Source organism: Aedes aegypti, chromosome 2, assembly GCF_002204515.2.
Source record: "Aedes aegypti strain LVP_AGWG chromosome 2, AaegL5.0 Primary Assembly, whole genome shotgun sequence".
Lineage (NCBI taxonomy): Eukaryota > Metazoa > Arthropoda > Insecta > Diptera > Culicidae > Aedes > Aedes aegypti.
The window spans coordinates 104,589,195-104,602,660 of NC_035108.1; positions in this window are offsets into that span (position 1 = coordinate 104,589,195).

Here is a 13,466-nt window from a genome sequence, read left to right on the forward strand (position 1 = left end):
TATCTATTTTTTCAACCGGGAAGATTGTCTTTGGTTGCTAACACCAGAAGATTTTCGTTTCTTTGTATTATTAAGAACAAAGATGCTGTTGCCTTCTGGTTAGTCATAATCATGCACTTCATGCAGATTTTCATCTTTTCCGTAATCCACCGAACTTCATTCGAATGAAACTTGGTCATGAGACCATGGCTAATCAAGCGTAAATTTGTCCTTACTGATTTGTGGCCGTCCAGTCCAAAGGGGTTACAGCAAGCGAATAGTATTCGTAGTATTGAACTTTGTTCATTTCAACAGCTTCGGTAACAACGAGTGATATACAGCTGACGACACTTGCACATTTCTCACTGCTCTTTGTTAGTTTTTTGGTAACCTTTTTTTTTGTTTATAAACTTATAAATTTGATAATAAGCTTTATAAACTTATAAATGTATAAATTTGTAAACAGCTCATCTTGGCAATATTTGATCATGTTTTAGGAACGAAAAATGAGCGTATTTAAAAAATGTTTAGGATGGATCTTATTGATCGCTTTTTCAAATATACTTTGTTTGTAAGCTGGAATAGCTAATCGGGTTATCATTATTAATTTTCCTTAACGGTGAAAAATGTCATGGGAAACTTATTCCATTTCAAAAAATCTCAAAGTTTTGAGAAAATTTGATTCCGATTTGACAAAAAAAAAAAATGTTTCTGTGACGCTTTTATCTTCAGTATGATTTTCGAACGAAAAGACTTGTACGAGAAATCTGGGCATTTTTCACAAAACTATGACCAAACGCAGGAATTAAAAAGTAGTACATCTTAAAAATTTCAGTGATTGAAATTTATAAATTCTATTCTCAAAAAAATATTCTTTTGAAAATCATAAACGAGTTGGAACATAGTTTTCCCGGCTTTTCTTCACGAATTTTCTCAACGGTGGAAAATTTTGTGGAAAACTTTTTCCAGTTAACATTTTTTTCTATTCCTTAGAAATTTGCTTTCATTATCATAAAAAAAATCACAAAATTGGTCATAACTCAAAAACGAAAAAAATACCATTTCAAAAATTTCAGCTTATAAAATTACCTTCTCAAAAATATTTTTTTGAAAATTTTCCACGAGTTGGAGCATAGTTTTTCCGGCTTTTCTTTACGAATTTTTCTTAACGGTGGAAAATTTCGTGGAAAACTTTTTCCAGTTAATTTTTTGTTTTATTCCTGAGAAAATTTGCTTTCATTTTCATAAAAAAAACTTTGTTTCTATGATGCTTCGTTCTTGAGTTATGATTTTTCAAAGTAAGTAGAGTCAGGGGAAAACAAAAAATTACAACTGAGTTTTCCGGGAAAATAGGCGACCCTGAACTTTTCTCAATTTTTTTTATTCATATATTGATGAGCCCTGCCTGTGGAAAAAGTTTCATGAAAATCTGAGACCTTTCGGCCAAACCCGTACGGAAATAAAAAAAAATCCCCATTGAGTTTGTTTTTAAGAAGCGACAATTTTTCCCTTATTAGCTGATAATTCAAATCACCTGTAAAGGTTTTGAACGGCTGCGACAAATGAATTATAATATGTCGTTAAAAAGGTTTAAAAAAGCTTAATTTTGGTTTACCTTATTATGATGACAGTGTTGCCCGACGCCTAGATATAAAAAATGAATGTAACGTTTAAAATTATATAAATAAATGAATTGGAAAAAAAACCGCAGTGGCTTGGATAAGATTTGTTGGATTGAATCGACTTTTCGTTGTTATTTTTTTTTAGGAATTCATGCTCTGCAGACAAGAGCTGAAGGACCCGCGAGCTTGATCTCTCTCTGTATTAAGATGAAAATGTAAGTTATATACTGAATAATTGAATGAATAAAATTAAAAAAAATAATAATAATCTTATTTGTTCCATAGAAAAGAAAGAATCCCTTTTCAGTGTAATGAAAAATTGAGGCAGAAACAGTTTTTTACCAGTTTTTCTTAGCGGTGTAATTTTTCATGAAAAATATCATCCACTCCTATAAGTAAGTCTTCATTAAAACCAATCCCATATCTTTTTTTTCAGATTTTTAAGAAAATTTGCAATTGCTTTGATAAAAAATCTTTGTTTTTCCGATGTTTCGATTGAAATATGGATTTTCAAAGAAAAGGCTTATATGGTCATTTTTCACAAAATTGGCCATAACTCAAAAACGAAAAAAAAAAGTACATTTCAAAAATGTCAGCGATTAAAGCTTATGAAATTACCTTCTCAAAAATATATTTTTGAAAGTTTTCCACTAATTGGAACATAGTTTTCCGGCTTTTCTTTACGAATTTTCTCAACGGTGGAAAATTTTGTGGAAAACTGTTCCCAGTTTTTTTATTCCTGAGAAAATTTGCTTTCATTTTCATAAGAAACTTTGTTTCTACAATGCTTCTTTCTTGAGTTATGATTTATCAAAGAAAAGGCTCAAAATGGCACATTTGCACTTTTTTTACCAAATTGGCCATAACTCAAAAACGAAAAAAAAAAATATGATTTCAAAAATTTCAGCGATTAAAGCTTATGAAATTATCTTCTCAAAAATATTTTTTTGAAAATTTTCCACGAGTTGGAGCATAGTTTTTCCGGCTTTTCTTTATGAATTTTCTCAACGGTGGAAAATTTTGTGGAAAACTTTTTCCAGTTAATATTTTTTTTATTCCTGAGAAAATTTGCTTTCATTTTCATAAAAAAAACTTTGTTTCTACGATGCTTCGTTCTTGAGTTATGATTTTTCAAAGTAGTGACGGAAAACAAAAAATTTCCAACTGAGTTTTCCGGGAAAATAAGCAACCCTGAATTTTTCTCAATTTTTTTTTATTCATATATTGATGAGTCCTGCCTGTGGAAAAAGTTTCATGAAAATCTGAGACCCTTCGGCCCACTTTGTATGGAAATAAAAAAAACCCAATTTGAAGATATAAACTATTTATCGTAGCAATAAGGGTTGCGACGATAAATACTTTATATCTAATGTGGCTAGATCGCCTTTTCGTGGTGCTACACGGGGTAAGATCTACCAATCTGAGTCTTAGACTCATCTTATTTGTCGCGTTTGTCGGGCTAGATGCTAAGATAAATAGGGTGCAGAACCGTTTTTGCACTTCCATAATTCACTTTGGCATGGGGGTTTTTGTCTGCCGAATTGTCTGAAACTTTGCAATAAGAAACACTTTAGTACGACGCATATTGTGGCTAAATATGAGCTCTATAGCTTTCAAAAAGCCCCACTGCACAAGTGAATCAAATGTGCCAAGAATAGGATCCGACACCCTACCAAGTAACGTTCTTAGTTTTTTTTCACTTACTACAAGCTGTTGTTTACCTCTATTTTGTTAAAAACTCATTTAAACCTTTTATAAAACTCAGTTTAGCTCGGAAAAGCTTACACTACAGAAGTTTGTTATGACTATACCATTATTCTACACTTCTTAGTTTTGTATCGTATGAATGCATCTACCATTATTGTAGTGTCTGGAATGCAGTAACTACGGCTGTCACTCACATTATGTTAGAATTGCAGCGCGTATGGCGTGCCGACCAAGAGTTGGCTGCAAAGGATTAGCCCTGCCGTGACTGGTCCCTTGTAACATTGTTTAAGTCGGCTAAGAGAAGCGGTTTGCCTAGACTACTTCTGCTACACGTGTTATGCTATATGCACTGGTCCCACCCCGAAGAAATACCGTAAGGTGATTCCGGGGATATAAGGGTCTGAGTCCAAGGGTCATGTCGTTGCACTGTTCACCACTTGAGCAATTCTAAAAGAATTTTAGCATACCGCTTACCCTCTTGCACCATAATACCTTAATATGGAAATTTTAGAAGATTTCTTAAGTAAAATTGCTAAGATAGTTGAAAAACCATCAATCGAGTCTTTGATTAATATCGCGCAGGAATTTATGAAAAAAATTCTTGAAAAACAACGTTTACGATTACCTATCCTTTAGTTGATTTTTAAACAAATGGTCGGAGGAACTACAGGAAATTGGCTAGTATGGAACCTTTAATAAACTTTTACTTGGGATTTATTGTATAAATTCATAGAGAAATATTCGAAAGAACTATAGGAGTAATAATCAGATGATATGCAGGAGAAATCGGGAATTTCCGTGGTTTAATTCTTGAAGAAATTCACATGATAGAGCGTTGGAATTCTTGTATGGTTTCTTGGAAAACTCCCGAAACGAATTTCTGTAAAAACTTTGGATATACCATTGTGGATTTACTTGGATGGAATTCTGTACGAATCGTTGGAAGATTATCTAGAGTTACTACTAAAGGAATCGGTTGAAGGATCATTGAAAAAAAAAACTAAAGGAAATCCTTGCGTTATTTTCGAAAAAAAAATCAAAATAGAGCAAATTCTGGAGAAATTCCTTAAAGCATCATTTGAAGCATCGCTGGTAGAATTTCTGGAAGAATTGGTAGACACTAACACGTGAATGCTTCCAGTGGACGATTGACCCTTTGAAGGAAGCACCACACTAGACAACGGCCTAGCATGCAACGCCCAGTGGCACAGTCGAAATACTTTCCTGACGAAAAGTTTTCCGGACTGAAGCGGGAATCGAACCTACACTCCTTGACACGATGCGGCTAAATGTTCAGTAACACTAACCGCACGGCCACGAAGCCCACGAGTGGAAGAGGAATATCTAGAAGTGTTGGGGGAGACACCTTTGCACGGTCGAAACACCTATTGATAGCAGCTTTTCCGTTGAGCAGCTTCAGTGCTGTAAAATTAATTTATTTATTATTATATAGAACTATTCTAATTACCGCGGTGCGGGGTGACATTGGGCCTAGGGGGTGACTTTGACCGCCTCTTTCCATGCATCTCATGGCTAGTAAGAACGTCAAAAATATAATTTATGATCATTTATTGGTTATTTGTAACGTAATCTTGAAGCTTGACACATTGTTTTCATTATTCTGCCATTAGCTTGCTGAAAAAATATTGGCTCAAAGTCACTCTTATGGACCAATGTCACCCCGCACGACGGTACATATAGACTTACATTTTAGTGTACACGTTACGACCGGAGATCTCCCTAGCCAACCAACACAAACAACCGTGAGCCTTGGCAACCGATGCGACCGGACTTTGACCAGATTACTTGAACCAGAATGCTATCAGGTATCAGAAGGCCGGCTCCAAAGGCACGTTCCCCACCAGTTGGGAGATTTGTGCCATCGCCATATTTGAGCCTATTTCATTATCTACCCGATGGAAGAGGAAAGGGAAGGGAAAGATGGGAGGAAATAGGAGTGGGGTCCCTTGAAGAGGGAAAATCGCATAAGCGAAATAAGAGCATGTAGCTCCATACCACAATGGGTTCGAACAACGCCCTAAAAAGGGCACTGCAAAACGCATGAGGGTAAAGAGAGCCTATAGCTCATTACCACAGCGGAAGAATAACAGAATGTCCTGAAGATTCAGGCTTCTGAATTCAGTTTCACTTAATAAGTGTTTACCAAGTAATTGGAATCGCATTTGCGCAAAAATTGGACAGTTACATATCAGGTGATACGAAGTTCCATAATCGGAGTCACAACTATCACACACAAATGAGTCAGCACGCTGAATATTTGCCATGTGATAGTTGAGTCGGCAGTGGCCTGTCAACGCTCTGACCAAGAGACTGCAATTCTGCTTTGAAAGATTTGTTAAATACTTCGCCACCCTTGGAGGTGGCTCAGTAATGTACAATTTTGTTTGACGACATGACTCCAAACTATTCCAATATTGCTTGTGCTGAATTGCCGCCTAAGAATTTATCTGAAGCTTCACCCAGCACTTCGAAATTGGAATAGCCGGGCCAATGAAGTCATGCGATGCTCCATCGCGAGCTAGCTCATCAGCCAATTCATTTCCAACGATGGAAGAATGGCCAGGTACCCATACAAGGTTTACAGAGTTGACTGAATTCAGTTCCTCAATTTGAGTTCGACATGCGATAACAAGCTTCAACCTTGAGTTGGCCGAAGCGAGGGCTTTTATAGCAGCCTGACTATCTGAGCAGAAGTATATGACTTTGCCCATTACGCGCTGTTGAAGTGCTGATTGCACTCCACACATAAGAGCAAATATTTCCGCCTGAAAAACGGTGCAGTTTCTACCAAGTGAGTAAAACTGATTCAGCCTTAGCTCACGAGAATATACTCCTGCACCAGCTCTACCTTCAAGAAGGGAGCCATCAGTGTAACATACTATATATACTTCTTTCCAAATAGCCAGACGTCCACTCCTCCCCTGAAGGGAATTGTGTAGTAAATGTCCTGTAAGGAAAGTGACAAGCAATTGTGAGATCACTTGGAGCAAGGACAATTTTGTCCCATATCACCAAAAGTGGAAACAACGAAGTGTGTGTAGATCTACGATTCACTGGATTTTTCTCCAGTAGATACAGTACCTATAAACGGTAAGAGCAAGAAAGTGCTTCTTGTATAAGATATATGTGTAGTGGCGCAACGTCGAAAATGGCCTCAAGCGCTGCTTTGGGAGTTGTAGAGAACGCACCAGAAATCGCCAGCAAGCACATCCTTTGGAGATGGCCCAATTTTGATTGGATTTTTCTCACTTCGCCCTTTTGCCACCATACAAGACATCGATATGTCAATATTGGTCGAACAACTAATGTGTAAATCCATTTGATATATTTGGGTTTGAGGCCCAAAGTTTTACCAAAGGTTCGCCGGCATTGACCGAAGGCCATGCAAGCTTTTTTGACTATGAAATCAATGTGAGGTGTCCATGAAAGTTTGGAATCTAGAATGACTCCGACATACTTTACTTGATCAGTCAAATTAATCTCAGTGCCAAAAAGACGTAAAGGTCGAATTCCATTGCGGTTTCGTCTTTCCGTAAAAAGAACAATAGATGTTTTATTCGGGTTAACCGATAGGCCATATTGGCGACACCAACTCTCGACTACCTGAAGAGCACTTTGCATCAGGTCGAATAGGGTGCTTATGCACATACCAACTATCAGAGCTAGATAGTCGTCGGCGAATCCATAAGTTGGAAAACTGCAATTATTGAGTTTCCTCAATAGCGTATCTGCTACGAGATTCCACAAAAGTGACGACAAGACTCCTCCTTGGGGGCATCCGCAAACACTCAATTTTCGAATCGCTGCTTGACGCAATGTCGAGAAGAGATGTCGGTTTTTGAGCATTTTGGTTTCGTGCGGCTTCCAATATGGCATCGAAAGACACGTTATCAAAGGCACCCTCAATATCCAAGAAAACACCCAAGCAGGATTGCTTCTGAGCGAATGCTTTCCCGATATCGTATACAACTTTGTGTAAAAGAGTCACAGTGGACTTTCCAGATTGGTAAGCATGTTGATTCACATGAAGAGGCATGTTTGCCAAATAAACATCACGAATGTGATGATTGATAATGCGTTCCAGACATTTCAGAAGAAAAGAGGTCAGACTGATTGGTCTAAAACTTTTCGCTTCTTCATACGACGCACGTCCTCCTTTCGGGATAAACTTTACAGTAATATCACGCCAGGATCTGGGAATGTACCCGGTAGCAAAACTGCTTACAAGAAACATGTTTGATAAACTCAAATCCCTTTTGGAGCAGAACAGGATAAATCCCATCCGCTCCTGGAGATTTGAAAGGAGCAAAACTATTAAGTGCCCATTGAATCGATTCAGTAGTTACGATACTGCGAGCCGAGGCCAGAGACTCGTAACTACATGAAAAGACATTAGGTTCATCCGTAGATGCTGTATCCACACATCCGGGGAAGTGTGTATTGAATAAACATTCAAAACTTCTTCATCGGAAGAAGTAAAGTCACCATTAGGTAAGCGAATTTCGTTCACTTGGAAATCCTTGGATTTTGCAAGAATTTTGTTCAGCCGACTGACTTCACTCAAACTGGAACATTTGTTCAAAGGTTTTTCCAGCCGGATCGTTCAGCAGAACGAAGAGCCTTCTTGTAAGCCTTGCGAGCCGACTTGAACGACTCTGATCCAGCTGAACGGCGTCTGTTCCAACTCCTTCTTGTTTCCTGAGCCTAGTCAGATCGGAATTCCACCATGGAATTCCTCTTGTAGTCTTCACAGACCGCAGAGGACATGCTTCTTCAAAATCTTCCATAATGTAGGATGTTGTAGTATCAACGGCATCATCCAGATCACTTGGATTTTCAATGGACGGAGAATATCCATGAAATTTGGTCGCAACCAATTCAATATAGAGTTCCCAGTTTGTTGACCGGGGATTCCTAAAACGCAAAGTCTGCGCCAGTCTTGGGAACTGTGACCACAATTCACCACAGTTCATCGATTCTGCCATTCCACCAAAACACAAAGCAGCAGCAGCATCAATACCATCAGGCGTTGCGCTGCCAACGGTTCACACACTGCTTGACTGTTTTTGTCTCTCCACTATGACCATTTTCGGGCAGCCATTCCAAGCTGAATGATTGAAAAAAGTGTTAAATCATTCAATCGCTAATATTTCGCTTGTGTTTTCAACTAATTGAAATCTATTAGCTCTAACAGAAAGACCACAATCATTCCGTTACGATACATATAAACAAGTTCAATTTCATACTGCCTTTATCGAGCAAAAATGCAAAACCCCGAAAACCGCAAAATCGTGTCACCACTGTGCTTGAGTCATTTCGCATTCGGGGTTGAAAAACGTTAGGAAGAAGAAGATTACATTTTTTGAAGAGCCGTGATATTTTTTGTTTTGAACCGTCATGGTTTGCTTTGGATTTTGATGGTCGTGTAGAAAGATGTAAATGTAGAGGCGGTAAATGTTTGCTCCAGTACTTTTCCCATCCCTGGTCTGCGCAGTTACATTTGAATGTTCAAAGAAGATGTAGCGATGATCAGATAATGATTCCTCATCTGATACATGCCAATTCGTCAACTCGTGACTGATTCTATTCGAGCAGAGCGTTATGTCTAACACTTCTTCTCTATTAGAAACCATGAAGGTTGGGCGATTGCCTATGTTTAGTAATCCAAGGTCTGTACTACTTAAGTATTCCGTCAGACTGGAGCCTCTCAAATTGATATCTGAGCTGCCCCAGATGATGTGATGAGCATTGGCATCACTGCCCACAATCAGCGGAAGGCTTTTTGTTACGCAGTGTACGACATGTCGTGTTTCTGTCGTGATGTGCAGATTCGTTAGCTGTCGCTCTGCGTTTGATTGAAATTTCCTTTGCACAGATGTTGTAAAAAGTGATCGAAGTACTAACATTCGACGATAGTAATTTCCTGTTACATCATATTTGCACCAGTCGTGTCTACGAACGCCGAAATAACTTTGAAATTTGGCATTGAAAATAGTGAATTTCTGCGAAAAACCGGGAGACAAATTATGCACGAAATGTTCTCGAGGAATCGACGTGTATACCGATCTCTTCACTGTGTGCGAAAGAGAGTGCGCTTGCTTTTTCCACGCAAAATGTGTAAACTTGAGCGAAGATGTATTGCAGGTCCTATCAGGAAATGTGCTTTGGATGTGTGATGCTTGTTTAGGCGGCATCCACAAATTACGTAACGCTCTAGGGGGAGGGGGGGAGGGGGGGAGTAGGCTACAGCGTTACGGCTCATACAAAAATTTGAAAATTTTCATACAAAAAGCGTTACGGAGGGGGGGGGGGGAGGGGGTCAAGAATTTCCAATTTTAGCGTTACGTAATAAATGGATGCCGCCTTACGCAAATTCCAAATAATGAGAGATAAATCCGGATCGACCTGTGGTGAAGAATTAGTTGGCGCGAAATCGATTGAAGTGGAAGTAAAGGAGCTGAAAACTACGGTGAAGGATATCTTGCAGACTTTGTCCAAAATAACATCAGATGCCTGTTCGAGTTATATTACACCGCTTCACTCTACTCCGATCTCATCACTCGCACCGTCGGATGGAACAGACGCAAATGTTATGAATACGGCTAACGTGAGCACTACTGAGAATCTTCGGCGATCGAGTTGTACCACTACTGATGACTTCTCTCTGTTCATCAAATTGGAAACCGCAAAGAGTATTAGATTACGCGTCATTTAAGGTTATTTTAAACAAAAAGTGGAAATCTCGTTCACTGGATCCTTCTATATGGCCGATGAATGTGCGATTTAGAGAGTTTGTCAATAAGAATAACGAAACCTGGAAACCGACATGAGCTTGATTAGTTTGTTTCAATGTAAAAATATGCGATGTTGTAATGTAAAATTTGATGTTTTGACGTTGGATAACGTCTTACGGCAACATACTGGGGTACAATTTCGAAAAACGAAAAATCGCTCGCGTCACGAAAAGTGGTTAGATTTTGACTGTTAATAACTTACTAACGCCCGCATAAATTTTCAAGATTCTTGCACCAATCGATTGGAAATCTTTCTACGAACCTACTCAAATAATGAAAACTATTGATTTGCATGACTAAACTATTGAAAAATTGGTAAATATCGAGGCATGTCTTATTTTTCGTAGAATAGCACATTTTTCTTGCTGTTATGAGGTTTTGACGTTTTGAAGTTTACATGTACCGTAATCCGGGGTAACATTGATCATTTTTTTGAATATTTCTTAAATATTTCGTTTGAAAATGCAAATGTTACAAATTTCATATTTTTAAAACAAGTACTGCTACCCATAGCTTGTGACTATATACTGCATTTTGTTTTTTTGAAAGATTTAAGCATGTTTAAAAAAATGTTTTATGTGATTTTTTGATATTGCTGATATGGGGTAACATTGATCACCTTTATAAACAACGTTCGGTAATATTGAAAATATCGTTACTTACTTAAATCGTGGCCCCCGAAGCCGAATATGAAGGCCAAACTCTTACAAGTCATTTACTTTTTGAGTTATTTTAAAACTAAAAACATTTCGAACCACAGAATACGCCTAAAGGTAGGCAATTTCCTAAAGGAATTCTATATTCTTTTCAGTAATTCGTTAATGTTGCCTAATTGAACATACTTATGAAAGTTTTGACAACGGAATCGTTTTTGGCGATGCCATTTTTAGTAAGAACCGCATTTTCCTTGCTCATATCGTTTGCAGAACTTATGTGAGACATGAATCTTCGGTAGTGTCATCCTTAACGATTGAAATCATTGTTTCGAAAAGTTGATAAATTTACGCATAATGTAAACGTAATTTTCGCAAAAATCCTCACTTACATTAGCTTATGAATATAAGAAAGAGAAGCACCATTCGTGATTTGGAAATATTCCATCAATATTTGATGATACGAACTTTTTACGACATGAGTCATTCCGATCAATTTTACCCCGCTGATCAATGATACCCCGGATTACGGTACCGTAATTTCGGGTGAAATTGATCATTTTTCATGGTTTTTCTTGTCTGTTTTCAATCATATTGAAAATGCCAAACAACTGAATACAAGTACGACGGTTAGCCTCTTTGGCTCATGTGCCAAAATTTTATAACAAATGTGGTTTTAGTGCTAAAAATCATCCCTCAAATAGAAAATCGGGGAATCCCATTGTCAATGCGATTATTGTTATTTTTTTTTAAACAACTCTACATAATGAATATGAGCTCCCTGAATCCGAATATGCTTGCAAAATTCTTAATTATGCAATATGTCAAGAAATAATGAATAGGTAATTTCAAGAATTGTGATAAAAACGCCTAAATGTAGGCAATTTCTTAAGGAAATACCTGATATCTAACAGAAATTTAATTATTTCAACCGTATGAGCTAATTGGTACGAGTTTAGAAGATGAAATCGGGCTCAGGGATATATTTTAAGCATCCTTACAAACTTTACTTACTTTAAATAATGCCGTTGGTGTCGTCGCTATCTACATGTAAATGCATGCTAGAGCGATCAGAGTATCAATTTGGCAAACAAAGAGCTAAAACTAATCAGCAACAACCAACTAGAAAACTAATCAACCAAAATTATAATTGATAAATGAATAAATTAATTAATCAATTAATAGTTATAGATGAAGTGTCTCTGGTTGAAACTCTTTTACATCGAATGCATTGTTGTTACCCGTTTTGTTTGAAATTGTGCTGCAATTCAATTTAAGCGCGTTCTCCACGGATACGACGAGTCAGCTGGATGTCCTTCGGCATGATGCTGACACGCTTGGCGTGGATCACGCACAGGTTGGTATCCTCAAACAAACCAATCAGTTAGGCCACTCGCTTCCTGCAGAACCATGACGGCCGAGCTCTGGAACCGCAGATTTGCCTCTACATTTCCTCGGATACCACTATGAAGCAGAAAAAGTTCTTCATGGTGCGGAATTTCTTCGAGTATCAAGAGGAGATCATGCCAATCATCATGACTGGCGACTTTAACATCGATTTGAGCAAAGAGGAGAACATGGAGCTCGCGGACTTCATGGAGAAGTACCTCAACCTCAAACTGGATTCCGAACCTACCTTAACCAATCATAGTGGATCATGCGTGGACCTAACGTTCGACCGGAATATTTGTTTGGGAAGCAAGAGTTATCGCTCATGCTTCTTCTTCCATCCACCGAGTCTATCGGTGTTAAAGTGTTGACCGAACCAAACTTACACCACAGATTTTCTGTGCCAACACACAATGTCCATAATAGGTCAGAATTCGCATGCAACAAATAATATGAAAATTGATTGGATTTTTATCAGTAGAAATCTTTCATAAGTTTGTGCCGGTCTCATGCCAGGATGTAGATGAAGCTAACGTTATCCAACGTCAACTTGGCGGTTGTATCTCGGAAACAACCTCTTACTTTTTTGTAAAGTTGATGTTATTTCTGTTTTGTATTATGATTATTTTTCTATAGTTTGTGGTTTTGTTGTGTGGATAGATATGCGATGCAATTTTCGAAAAAGAATGAAAATTTGTCTGTGATATTGTATGATGAAGTGTTTTTAATTTTTAATTAGATATAGATATTCAATAAGACATCATGTAGTCAGTTGAATTAAATAAACAAATAAACTCGTTTGAAGTCATCCGTTCGGGATGGTTCATCATGTGGTAAATATACCGAACAATAGACGTATTTACTGTTGAGGTCACCAACAGAAACATCGATTGTGACAGCACATACATCTCTGGTAGTTAACTCAGAAATGAGTGTAGCAACGATTACTTTATTAACGAGCACGCATGCGCGGGGCATGGAGCGCGAGTTTGCCATTTCAAGTTTGCTGAAAGTAGCAAAAACTGGGTCCACAAGGTTACCTAGATATAAGTTCCCACTACGAAAGTAGGGTTCTTGAACCAGCGCCACTTGGGCTGCACCATTTTGCATGAGTCTGCAAAGATTGATCGTTGCTGTTCTTTTATGCTGAAGATTGATCTGAGCTAACCTAACCGTAGCCACTACCCAAACTAGGCAGGATTGAGCTTTTTGCCCTACACCTCACCAGTGGTCGTCCCCAAAAAAGTGACTCCTCTTGGAAAAAGAAGTTTCGTCTAGTTATCGATTATCGAAAACTGAAT